The sequence below is a fragment of the Lolium rigidum genome, chromosome 4 (assembly GCF_022539505.1).
Source record: "Lolium rigidum isolate FL_2022 chromosome 4, APGP_CSIRO_Lrig_0.1, whole genome shotgun sequence".
In the NCBI taxonomy this organism is placed as follows: Eukaryota; Viridiplantae; Streptophyta; class Magnoliopsida; order Poales; family Poaceae; genus Lolium; species Lolium rigidum.
In genome coordinates this window covers 90,003,616-90,016,974 of record NC_061511.1, presented here as the reverse complement: position 1 = coordinate 90,016,974, position 13,359 = coordinate 90,003,616, and the positions used below count along the sequence as shown (strand labels likewise).

The following is a 13,359-nucleotide window of genomic DNA, read 5'->3' as shown; positions in this document are numbered from 1 at the left end:
GGCACCCGAGGATTCGGTTAGCCATGGTTTGTGCAAGAAAGGTTGGAAGGAGTGCCAAATAAATATGCAATAATTCATGGGAGCCGCTCTTGAAAGTCCGGTTGGCGAGGTAGTTGGTGTACCCATTACCATTCGTTGACAACAACAAACACTTCTCAAAATAATTTTACTCCTGTTTTGCAAATGAAAAGCTCTAGCGCATGTTAATCCCTGCTTCCCTCTGCGAAGGGACAATCTTTTACTTTTATGTTGTGTCTCCATCCTTTCTTTGAGCACTTTCTTGAGAGCACAACTGTCATTCTTAGTATAATATGCTTGTCTCAAAATATGATTGATTGTGGTATAACTTTGATGCTTTTATCTTTGACAATCACTACTTCTAGTCTTTCTATGAATTTCGAAGGTGCCCGGGCATTTATGTTTTGCCATCAAATACAGGCAAGCGAGATACCACTTTATCATACTCTCTTATGAACATTGCAATCCTGCTTATATACATGATTCATGATGCTTATTATTAATTGTTGGTACCTCTTCATGATTGACATAGGCTGTTAGATGATCTTATTTGCATGTACCTCATTATGAACTGCTCAAGTATTAGCCATATCATGAGAATATATACATCATATGAGCAAATGTGTTCGTGAAAGTTCTTTTATCGCTCGGTTGTTAACCGAATTGCTTGAGGACAAGCAATAAGCTAAGCTTGGGGGAGTTGATACGTCCAAAACGTATCTACTTTCCCGAACACTTTTGCTATTGTTTGGCCTCTAATTTGTGTATTTTGGATGCAACTAACACGGACTAACGCCGTTTTGCAGAAGCTGCTCCGGTGTCTCGTTTTTGTGCGAGAAATCCAACTTTCGGGAAAAACCTCGGAATTTATGCGAAGGCCCTATTTTCCCGGGAAACTAACGGAGCCGAAGGGCGGTTGAAGTGGAGGCCCGAGGGCCCCACACCATAGGGCGGCGCGGCCCGGGGGCCCGCGCGGCCCGTGGTGTGGCCCCCTCGGCCGGCCTCCGACGCCCTCCTTCGGACTACTTATTCGCCTCGACCTAAAAACGCACGGAGAGAAGTCGAAGTCGCCGTAAACCCTCCGAACGCCGCCACATCGCGAAACTCCGTCGCGGGAGCCGAGTCTCCGTTTCGGCACTCCGCCGGACGGGGAATTGGAGGAGATCATCACCGCCATCACCGCCAACGCCTCTCCATCAACCAGCAATGTTTCCCCCATCCATGTGTGAGTAATTCCCCGCTGTAGGCCGAAGGGGATGGTAGGGATTGGATGAGATTGGTCATGTAATAGCATAAGATTGTTAGGGCATAGTGCCTAGTGTCCAGTAGATGGTACTTTTATGATATTGTTGCAACTTGTTATGCTTAATGCTTGTCACTAGGGCCCGAGTGCCATGATCTCAGATCTGAACATGTTATTATTTCATCATGATATTCATTGTTTATGGTCTTACCCGCAAGTTGTATACACATGTCGCTGTCCGGAACCAATGGCCCCGAAGTGACGAAATCGGGACAACCGGAGGGAATGGCGAGTGATGTGAGGATCACATGTGTTCACGGAGTGTTAATGCTTTGCTCCGGTACTCTATTAAAAGGAGTACCTTAATATCCGAGTAGTTTCCCTTGAGGCCCGGCTGCCACCAGGCTGGTAGGACAAAAGATGTTGTGCAAGTTTCTCATTGCGAGCACGTACGACTATAATTGGAACACATGCCTATTGATTGATTAGTACTTGGATACCGTTTTATTATTATCTGCAAATGCCCCTGCTATGATTGTTACATGAGTTTCTCTCATCCATGCAACGCCCGTCATCCGTCCCCGTGCCTACAGTATTTTAATCCTGCTGTTTACTATAATCACTACTGCTGTCTTTGTTACTCTGCTGCTGTTATTTCACTACTGCTGCTACTATAAAACTGTTCACTACTCGATAAACTCTTGCGAGCAAGTCTCGTTTCCAGTGCAAGCTGAATTGACAACTCCGTTGTTAAGGCTTCCAAGTGTTCTTTGTCTCCCCTTGTGTCGAATCAATAAATTGGGTAATACTTCCCTCGAAGACTCGTTGCGATCCCCTATACTTGTGGGTCATCAGCGAGCAGATTTGTATTTCAGTATTAAAAGAATGGACCGGGGTCCACAGTTCACTAGAGGTGTCTCTCCCATAAGATAAAAGCATGTTGGGTGAACAAATTACAGTCGGGCAATTGACAAATAGAGAGGGCATAACAATGTACATACATGTCATGATAAGTATAGTGAGATTTAATTGGGCATTACGACAAAGTACATAGACCGCCATCCAACTGCATCTATGCCTAAAAAGTCCACCTTCGAGGTTATCATCCGAACCCCTCCGATATTAAGTTGTAAAACAACGGACAATTGCATTAAGTATTGCGCGGTAATCAATAACTACATCCTCGGACATAGCATCAATGTTTTATCCCTAGTGGCAACAAGCACATCCATAACCTTAGGGGTTTCGTCACTCCCCGCATTCACGGAGACATGAACCCACTATCGAGCATAAATACTCCCTCTTGGAGTTACTAGCATCAACTTGGCCGAGCCTCTACTAATAACGGAGAGCATGCAAGATCATAAACAACACATATGAAATAACTTGATAATTAACATAACATGGTATTCTCTATCCATCGGATCCCGACAAACACAACATAGAGTATTACGGATAGATGATCTTGATCATGTTAGGCAGCTCACAAGATCCAACAATGAAGCACAATGAGGAGAAGACAACCATCTAGCTACTGCTATGGACCCATAGTCCAGGGGTGAACTACTCACTCATCACTCCGGAGGCGACCATGGTGGTGTAGAGTCCTCCGGGAGATGAATCCCCTCTCCGGCAGGGGTGCCGGAGGAGATCTCCGGAATCCCCCGAGATGGGATCGGCGGCGGCGGCGTCTCGGTAAGGTTTTCCGTATCGTGGTTTTTCGCATCGTGGGTTTCGCGACGGAGGCTTTAAGTAGGCGGAAGGGCGAGTCGGGGGCGGACGAGGGGCCCACACCACAGGCGGCGCGGGCCCCCTTGGCCGCGCCGCCATGTGGTCTCGGCCACCTCGTGGCCCCACTCGTATGCTCTTCGGTCTTCTGGAAGGTTCGTGGCAAAATAGGCCCCTGGGTCTTCGTTTCGTCCAATTCCGAGAATATTTCGTTACTAGGATTTCGAAACCAAAAACAGCAGAAAACGAGAACTGGCACTTCGGCATCTTGTTAATAGGTTAGTTCCAGAAAATGCACGAATATGACATAAAGTGTGCATAAAACATGTAGGTATCATCAATAATATGGCATAGAACATAAGAAATTATCGATACGTCGGAGACGTATCAATGATGTACTTGCTGCACATTTCTTTTGGCCACGTATGCGTCGAGATGTTGAGAGATTTGTGGCACGCTGCACTACATGTCAAAAAGCTAAGTCTCGACTTAATCCACATGGTTTATATATGCCTCTTCCTGTTCCTAGTGTACCTTGGGAGGATATTTCTATGGATTTCGTTTTGGGATTGCCTCGTACACAGAAAGGGAGGGATAGTATCTTTGTTGTTGTGGATAGGTTTTCTAAGATGGCACACTTTATTCCATGTCACAAAACTGATGATGCTACACATGTTGCTGATTTGTTCTTTCGCGAAATTGTGCGTTTAATTACATGGTGTGCCAAATACTATTGTTTCTGATCGTGATACTAAGTTTCTTAGCCACTTTTGGAGATGTTTATGGGCTAAGTTGGGGACTAAATTGCTGTTTAGTACTACATGTCATCCCCAAAATGATGGACAAACTGAAGTAGTAAATAGAACTTTGTCTACTATGCTCATGGGCTGTTTTGAAGAAGAACATAAAATTGTGGGAAGAATGTTTACCTCATGTTGAATTTGCTTACAATCGCTCGCTGCATTCTACCACTAAGATGTGCCCATTTGAGATTGTTTATGGTTTTGTACCACGTGCACCTATTGATTTGTTGCCTTTACCATCTTCTCGTGCAAAATAATTTGGATGCTACGGACCGTCGTTGAATTGATACTAAAATTGCATGAGACTACTAAAGACAACATAGCACGCATGAATGTTAAGTATAAAATTGCTGGGGATAGAGGAAGAAAACATGTTGTGTTTGATGTTGGTGATCTTGTTTGGTTGCATTTGCGCAAAGATCGTCTTCCTGAATTGCGCAAGTCTAAACTAATGCCACGCGCTGCTGATCCTTTTAAGGTGTTAGAGAAAATAAATGATAATGCATATAAACTTGAGCTTCCTGCAGAATTGGGTCCGGTTAGTCCTACATTTAACATTGCAGATTTGAAGCCTTACTTTGGTGAAGAAGAGGAGCTTTCATCGAGGACGACTTCAATTCAAGAAGGGGGGCATGATGAGGACATCCCATCTCTTGATACAACCGCTGTACCTACAACGATACAAATACAAGGACCAATCACTCGAGCTCGTGCCAAACAACTTAACTATCAGGTACTTTCGTTTCTTGGAACTATTCCTCACATACATGAGAATATGATGCTGCCTAAATCAGATATGTTTGTTACTCTTAGGAATGATGGACCAAGCATGGATGAGGAGGACAAGCATTGGAGCATGATCACGCATGGAGGAGATGGCAGCAAGCATTTGAGGATTGAAGATGACGCCGCAAGTGGAGATTTCAGAACTTTGAAGCCACCATAAGAAGAGATGAAGACATGGACGAAATATAGAGTTTCCCACTTCATAATTTCGTCCATAGCATAATATGGTGCTGCGTCACCTTTAGTTTTGGGCCAGGCCCATGTTATTTTTGCAAGAATTAAGTCAGCCACTTTTTAGAGTCCGTATTAAGGGGGAAAGGCCTTCTAGGGTTTGGTTCGGCCACCATATGTATGGCTGGCCGAAACCCCACCTTTTCCTCCTTTAAATACCCCCATAGCCGTCACGTTTAGACTCGAATTTTGATTAGATTAAAAGTTAGCCATCGCTGCAACTCTCGTGTACTTCTTTTGAGGCCAACGCCCAGAACAAGACAGACTATTCGGAATCCCACCTTTTCAATAAAGATTTCATCTATATTCGCAATATTCTGATTGCATCTTTATTCCTTACTTGTTCTCGATTTCAGGTAGGAATTAAGACCCTCGCTGGTCAGGCTGATCGTGCATTCGCAAGATCAGTAACTCCCGGAGATTGTCCTAGCGATTGCATTGGCGCAGGAGCTTTGCACGTGTAGTCGGATCGTCAAGCACGAACTCCACCAACAAATCGACGCTATCATACTCTCATCGAAAGATCGGCCACCTTTGCCCTATCAGTCGTCGTCGATGCGGAGGAGGAACTCGAAGCAGCGCTCCTCCTGCGAGGACGAGGAGGGCGCATGCGATGGCGAGCGTGGGGCCGTAGCTGCTCCACCACGGCGGCCCCTGCCCCGACCACGGGGGCGCCCAGGGCCGCGGCCTCGACCGCCTTGCAGGCCACCAGGACCGGCCGTGGACTTCCTCGCGGGCTTGGCTGCGTCGCAGGAACACCTAGGCGGTGCTACGGTCGAGCTTTGTGGCGGCTAGGGTTTCTTTGGAGGAGTGGATGATGAAGAAGAACGCGCGCCCCCTTTATATAGGTCGGCGGCATGCGGTGGCCGCGGGACGCGTGGCGTCGCCATTAACGTGGTTGGCGGAGGTGGGCGGCCGCTCGGCGGCCGAGACATCGTCGCCATTAACGTGGCGCGAGTGCCGAAGCGACGCGCTTTGCGGTCGGCGGCGCGTTGGAAGACGCATCGACGCGGTGGTCGCCGCCAGGCGGGCCCGCCGAAACGTCCGCCAGACGCGAGCGGACGTTTTCGGACGTCCGCAGAGACGCATCCGAGGCGCATATTTGGGCCAGGTTTGCGTCTCCGCGGACGGCGCGGTCACTTTGCGTCGCCCCGCTGAAATAGGCTCCAGACGCATTTCCGGTCATGGCGGACGAAAACGGTCGCTCAGCGACCGTTTACGTCGCGTCGCTGGAGATGCCCTGGAGCCCAAACATGAGCGACCGTTTTCTCGCGTCGCTGGAGATGCCCTAAAGCCCAAACACATCTAGCCATTGCACGATCCATGCATGATAAAATGTGTTTTTTGGTGGCATGGGCCGTATGGCAATTGGCAAAGCCGAAAGCCACGGTAAAGTGGTAAACCCAAACCGGCACAAGCGAATGCTGTCTCGCGCACTGCCAAGTGCAAACCCTGCTCCCCCGATCTCCCCCAAATCCCCAAACCATGGCGGCTGCTGCAGGAACACGCCGCGGGCTCTCCGCCCTCCTCCGTTCCTCCCGCGCCCTCCCCCGTCGCTTCCTCCCCCTCGCAGCTGCCGCTGGCTCCCCAGCCCACCTCTCTCCCTTGGCGCCGCCATCGCGAGGGGCGAAGACGGCGTTGCCGGGGAAGTCCGGGTACTCTCCGCTCAACGACCCGTCCCCGAACTGGAGCAACCGGCCACCCAAGGAGACTATCCTGCTGGATGGCTGCGACTACGAGCACTGGCTCATCGTCATGGAATTCCCCACCGACCCCAAGCCCACCGAGGAAGACATGGTAGCCGCCTACGTCAAGACACTCACCGCTGTCCTCGGAAGGTAGATGCACTCTCGTTCTGCCATTATTAGCCCGCTTTTATTTGGATTCATTGAGCGTGTTCTTCATCTCTGTGAATACCAGCGTTGTCCTTGCTCACTTAGGGTGATGCAACTTCAGGCATATCCATTCTTGTATAACTAGGGTGGATCTTTCATAATCCCAATCAGTATCTTCCCTTCTGCTTTAGGAGTTGCCCACTTACCCTGGCGTCCACTCAGGTTTGAGGTTGACGCCATGTGCCTTCTTCACCTTGCTACGAAACCCTTGAAGGGTATAGAATTTTTTAGATAAAAGAGGGATAAATCAGGAATTTTACCACATTGGTACTATGCACCCAATAAACCCAAAAATTCGTAGTAATTTCAGATAAAAAAAATTCTTCCTAGAAACAAAAGATGATCAAGTATTGTACTCGTATAAAAATGTTTGGGCTCGAAATGATTCCCATGCTATCCTGGGCAAAAAAGATGAATATAGCGTGAATAGTACCCAGGATACAATAATAGTAAATTACTCGCAAATAAATTCCCATGGTATCCTGGACATGGGGCTTTTTGATTTTGTCTTTTTTACCCAAGATACTAAATTTCTCGTGAATTTTTTTATACAAGTACAATACTTGGTCATCTTTCGTTCCCAAAAGGATTCGGATTTTTAAACCTTTTTTTTTTGAATTACTGTTTTCTTTTGGATGTATGGGGTGCTTGGCATCCATGAGCATGAACGTATTTTCTGATAAAGCAGAGATTACTGGCTAGATGGGCATCCTCATCTCTAACCCCCCGGCATTCCGTGGTCCTGTCTTAGTCTTAGCCACCCTCACTGATTTTCCTGTTGTTGTTGGTTCAAAATAAGGTAGGTTGGTTGAGTGTGGGTTTGAATATCAGAGATTCTCGGCAAAGTTGTCATGGAGACTACGCCCGGATGCCGAGACTCTCGGCGACTACCGCCCCATCAGCCTCGTGCACCTCATCGGCAAGGTTGCAGCGAAAGTGTTGTCGCTGCGCTTGGCCCCAAAGCTTGATCGCCTTGTCAGCAAGAACCAGAATGCATTCATTGGTGGACGTAGTCTCCATGACAACTTCGTTCTTGTCCGACAGTCCATGCGTCAACTGCACCAGTTGCGGGCGCCGAGAGTGCTGCTAAAGCTTGATCTTGCCAAAGCATTCGACACCATCTCCTGGGCCTTCCTGTTCGACGTCCTCCGGAGGTACGGGTTCGGCGCCAAGTTCTTGGACTGGCTCGCGGTTCTCCTTTCCTCTGCGAGCACGCGAGTGTTGGTCAATGGATGCCCTGGGCCACCAATCTGGCATCGCCGGGGGCTGCGGCAAGGCGACCCCCTGTCGCCGCCGCTGTTTGTCCTGGCCGTTGACACCCTTGGGCGGCTGATCATGCGAGCTGTCGACGCCGGAATCCTGCAAGCGCTTCACCCGACTAAGACGATCCCGGTGGTTTCCCTATATGCCGACGACGTGGTGATGTTTTGTCATCCAACTAGGGAGGATACCGGCGCCGTGAGGGCGATCCTGCACCTATTTGGCCGAGCCTCCGGACTCCTGGTAAACTATGGTAAAAGCTCCGCCACTATGCTCAACTGTGAGCCTGACGATAGCGCGGTGATCACGGCAACTCTGGGATGCCAGCTTGCGGAGCTGCCACTGACCTACCTTGGCATACCGCTCACGCTCCGCCGCCCTACCCGCGCACAGATGCAACCGCTGGTCAACAAAACCGCGGCCAAGCTTCCCACCTGGAAGTCTACGCTCATGGACCGCTCTGGGAGGCTCGTCCTTGTCAAGTCTGTACTGGCAGCGACCCCCCTACATCAGATCCTTGTGCTGCAGCCGCCAAAGTGCATCCTAAAGCTCCTCGAGAAGATTCAGAGAGGCTTCCTTTGGGACGGCCGCGCCGAGGCCAACGGCGGGCATTGCCACGTCAACTGGCGTGCGGTGTGCAGGCCTCTATCCCTTGGAGGCCTTGGTGTTCAGGACATGGAGAGGGCTGGGCTTGCGCTTCGGATGCGGTGGCTTTGGTACAGCAGAACGGATCAGGACAGAGCATGGACAGGGCTAGAGCTGCAATTTTCGCGCCAGGAACAGAGCCTGTTCTTTGCCTCGACGCATATGATCGCTGGCGACGGACGCCTTGGCAGATTCTGGGAAGACAGATGGATTGCCGGTCGCTCTGTCAGCCAAATTGCCCCTGAGCTCTACGCTTGTATCCCTAAAAGACGTCGGAAGGCAACCTCCATCAGAGATGGGCTGATCGACCACAGATGGGCGCGCGACATCCACGGCGTGCTTGGACTCCAAGAGCTGGGCCAGTACCTTATGCTCTGGACACAGGTGGAGGCGACTGTCCTCACAGACCAACCTGATCAGCTCGTCTGGCGATGGAGCGCAAACGGTGTCTACACGGCGAAGTCCTGCTACCGGAGCACTTTCCAGGGTTCCAGGGCCTGCCCGGCCTGGAAGCTGCTGTGGAAAACTTGGGCGCCTCCGCGCGTCAAATTCTTCCACTGGCTGGCTAACAAGGACCGGTGCTGGACGGCGGAGCGACTACGACGGCGAGGGCTGCAGCACCATCCTCGGTGCCTGCTATGCGACCAAGAGCCCGAGTCCATGCATCACCTCACCTTGGCTTGCCCCTTCTCTAGGCAGGTTTGGTACGACACTCTGTCCTGGCTACGGCTCCCCTGTCGACCACCTGACAATGAGCCTACCCTCCACGATTGGTGGATCACTGGGAGACAGCACACGCCGAAGCCTATGCGAAAAGGCCTTGCAACCGCCACGCTGCTTGTGCCCTGGTTGATTTGGAAGCACCGAAACTCGTGTGTCTTCGATGGAGAGCAGCCATCCATCCAGAGAGTGAATGACAGGATCAACCCTGGTTTATTGAGGCGGCGCTTTGGGCCAGAGCTGGAGCCCTTGGCCTTCGCGCCGTCTTACCTGTAGACTGGGATGTACACTAGTTTTCTGTTAGTAGCTGGGTGTTCTTCACCCTCCATGGAGGCGTGACCTTGTAACAAACTAATCTTCTTCTTTGAAATGAAAAGAAACGCAATGTCATTGCGTTTTCTCGAAAAAAAAATATCAGAGATAGGGTGCACTCACCTTTGACTGGCTACAAGGCTTGCCCCTGATGTCAAACAGGGCTTAATTAAGGGACTTCTTTTATTTCATCCTTACATTGATAGATGTGGTACAGGCTGTTCCCAGAAATATGATTTACACTTAACTAACAAAATTGACATCTACTTTTTTACTAAACCATTCTCTTTCTGGACATGCTTTTTCTGCTCCCGAGCTCATATACTCATGCTCCAGTAAAAAAATCAAAAAAATAGCAAATGAAATCAAAAAATCTGAAATTTTTTGTACAATGAACATGAACGTGTCTTCTAATGGCATGCTAAAAATATCCTAGAAAAGATACATGTAGTGGTCTGTGCAAAAAAGACAAATCTGGTTGTTCCAAACAACAAATCTAAATGCTCCAAACAGCAGCAAATTTTGTTATTCTTGCATCGACCACCAAACATGTAATTTCTCACCACAATGTTGCTTGCAGTTAGAACACATTCTCATGTTCGTTGTTAAAAAAATTCAGATTTTTTTGATTTTGTTTGCTATTTTTTTATAATTTTTTTATTGAAGCAGGAGCATGTGAGCTCGGGTTCAGATGTGCATTTCCATCTCTTTCCCTGTTATAATAAGTTGATAACTCTTTCCTTAAGAATACAAGCTGTTTTTCCTGATTACTGGTAGCTGTCTGTGCTGTGCAGCTTGCATCGGCTTGTCACACTTTTAGGTGTTAGCCCATTATTATTATTTTAAACAGAAACAGTACCCCTGAGTACTTTATCAACCCTTTGTACTTCTTAAACATCATGTTGTAACTACTAACTATAGGCTATAAGATTATCTTTTAGTCCATTTTTTATGGTTGATGTGAACGTTTGTAATGAATTTCCATGCTATTGCAATAAACGGATATTCATTTTAATTCCTTTGTTCAGTGAGGAGGAGGCAAAGAAGAAGATCTATTCAGTATGCACTACAACTTACACAGGGTTTGGTGCGCTGATTTCGGAGGAGCTATCATACAAAGTTAAAGGTGAAATTTCATGGCTCTACTTTTTTTTGCAAGATATTGTCACAGAATCACGTTTGAACTGAATTTTGTACTATTGATGTTTCTACTTCTTAAGGATTGCCTGGAGTTCTTTGGGTATTACCTGATTCGTATTTGGATGTGCCTAACAAGGATTATGGAGGTTAGTACTCGTATTTACTTATTTCTTTATCCAGTGTGTCTTCATGTTCTAGGCAGAGCTTCCACACCTGACTTTTACATTTTTATCATATTACGTAAGAAATCCAAAACCACTTCATGTGGTGCTGTATCTTAACTCTGCAATGTACCCTGAGATTGTGCAAGGACATTAAATTTTTGTATTTTACATGTGCCTACATGTACAAGTGATGGTGATGATAGTACATGGGGAAATCCACTTTGTTTCCTAGGCATATATGAACTCATTGTCTAAAAACACATTCAAAATGTCAAAAAAATCCAAAAAATAAAAATAGCGTCTACATTCGGACAATTTTATGTTTGCACACAAAGCTTGGGAGAAAAAGAACATTTTTTTGTGGCTTGTGTAAATAAGACGATTTTCGATGCTTCAATAATGACTGCGCGACATTTTTGTCTTTTTTACACAGGCCACAAAAAATTATTTTTCCGTGAAACTTTGTGTGCGAACATAGAATGTTTGGATGTACATGCGATTTTTTTTCAGATTTTTTTTTGACATTTTGAAACTTTGTTTTTACCAATTTTCATAATGGGGTGCATCTACACCGATGAGCCAAAACATCACCTCTGGGAAATGAGTTCGGGAAATGAGTTCTGTATGCTGTTCTTGCTTGTGCACCTACTGTTTCTTTGCTTTCAGTTTTGTCTTAAGGTAGAAGTTTTCTTCTCCACCCAAATATATTCTTTGATTATCTGTTTTACTTATATTAGGCAACTACTTTGAGCAGGTGATCTCTTTGTAGATGGCAAGGTCATTCATAGGCCACAATTTCAATTCACTGAGAGGCAGCAGGTAAGAAGTAGACCTCGTCCCTCGCTATGATAGGCGACGAGAAACTATGCAAGTTGAGCGAAGAGATACAATGCAGAGAGGTCCCTCAATGCAAGAACACAGGCCACCATTTTCCCAGCAGGCTGCTCATAATCAAGAGCAACATCAAATCAGGCCGCCAGGAGGGAACTAACTTTATTGTACCTTACTATTGATAATTAGGTTGGGGGTTGCCCCTCTCTCTTTTCCTTATTTTTATGTTGAATTTGTTGAACCTCTTTTTTATAGCCAAAAAAGTTAAAAGAGATCTGGGTTTGCATGCATGTGTATGTACATTATGGTGCAAGGTTTTTTTTTAAAAAACTTCCTTATCTGCAAATAAAGCCAAGAAATTTCTAGATTTTATGCTGATTTAGTAAAGGCTTAAATAAAAATTCCATAATGCTTTTACACTTCGATTCTAATATGTACATATACTTGAATTTAGATATTATTTTCACGAAAGTGCAAGTGGATTCTATTCTATATGGCTCACGCGTATAAAATGTACACCGCTGTAGTTTCTCTTTGTTTTTCAAACTTGATTTGATATGTTTTGGGCTTATTCTAATTTCTAGGATTTTCTACAATTTGAGTACACTTTTTCTTTTTCTTCCAAGGGCGAGTTCTGCTGAACCTGCTAGTCGGTCTGACTCATCATCCCTGTTTCCTCGAGCATACCCTAGCCAGCCCAGTCGTTGGATTGTATCACCGCCCACCGACGTCCGACGGCGCGATTCTTACCAAGAATCGCATGTGGTTGAACTGGAGCGATTCCTACCGAAGGTTGTTTCTGTATGGGATGGGAGTCCGTCTTAGTTTTGTTTTGTTTTCCTCGTGATAGTAGAATGGCCACTAATTGTCAAATTAGTAATAGTGACGCCTAAATCTAGACGTCACCATTGATCTCTTGATTCTTGTTTTAAGTAAAGTTTTCTGTTGGGTTTTAGTTTTCCTCTCGTTTAGTTGTCTGCCTATACCCGATAAAGCTGACTATTTTGAAACTACGGTTTGGTTCTGATCCTAACTGACCAGCGTAAGAGCAACTATAGCACAGATTCTGTAACATGCTGGAACTGTAAGTAAACATCTTGTTTTCAGTTTTCGTTAGCGCAAGTCAGATTCGTAAACTCGCGCCACTCGTAAATATTTTTAAGCCCCCCCTCTCTACCTAAGCGGGCTGCGCGGCCTATACTCCTCGAGTTTTGGTGGGCCTTCCTCCCGTCACCCCGCCTTTGGCCGTGATGGATGCCCTGCATGAGAACTAAGTCGGCGCTGACGACTTGTTCGTCGATACGCCCATAAGGTACGATGTGCATGATGCCCCGTCTTTTGCATTTATTTTGCATTTACTTTGTGACTGTATGAAGGTGTTGCAATGGAGAGATACGAAGCAATGCAAGGCTCCAAAAGAAAACCATTTGCACTTGAACATTGTTGGAAGTTGTTAGAACATGTTGACAAGTGGAAGTTGAGGGAGCAAGAAAGCACCACCGAAGAAAGGGGGCCTTGCTATAATTGGATGATGCTAGTCATGAGGAGAATGGAGGAGGGAACAAGAGGAAGCTAGTTGGAAA

At 46.8% G+C, this 13,359-nt stretch overlaps 1 pseudogene; it reads left to right on the top strand.

The window, feature by feature from the left end:
- The first annotated feature begins 6,248 nt into the window (after nucleotides 1–6,248).
- LOC124708249 lies at nucleotides 6,249–12,146 on the top strand (annotated as a pseudogene).
- The last annotated feature ends 1,213 nt before the right edge of the window (nucleotides 12,147–13,359 follow it).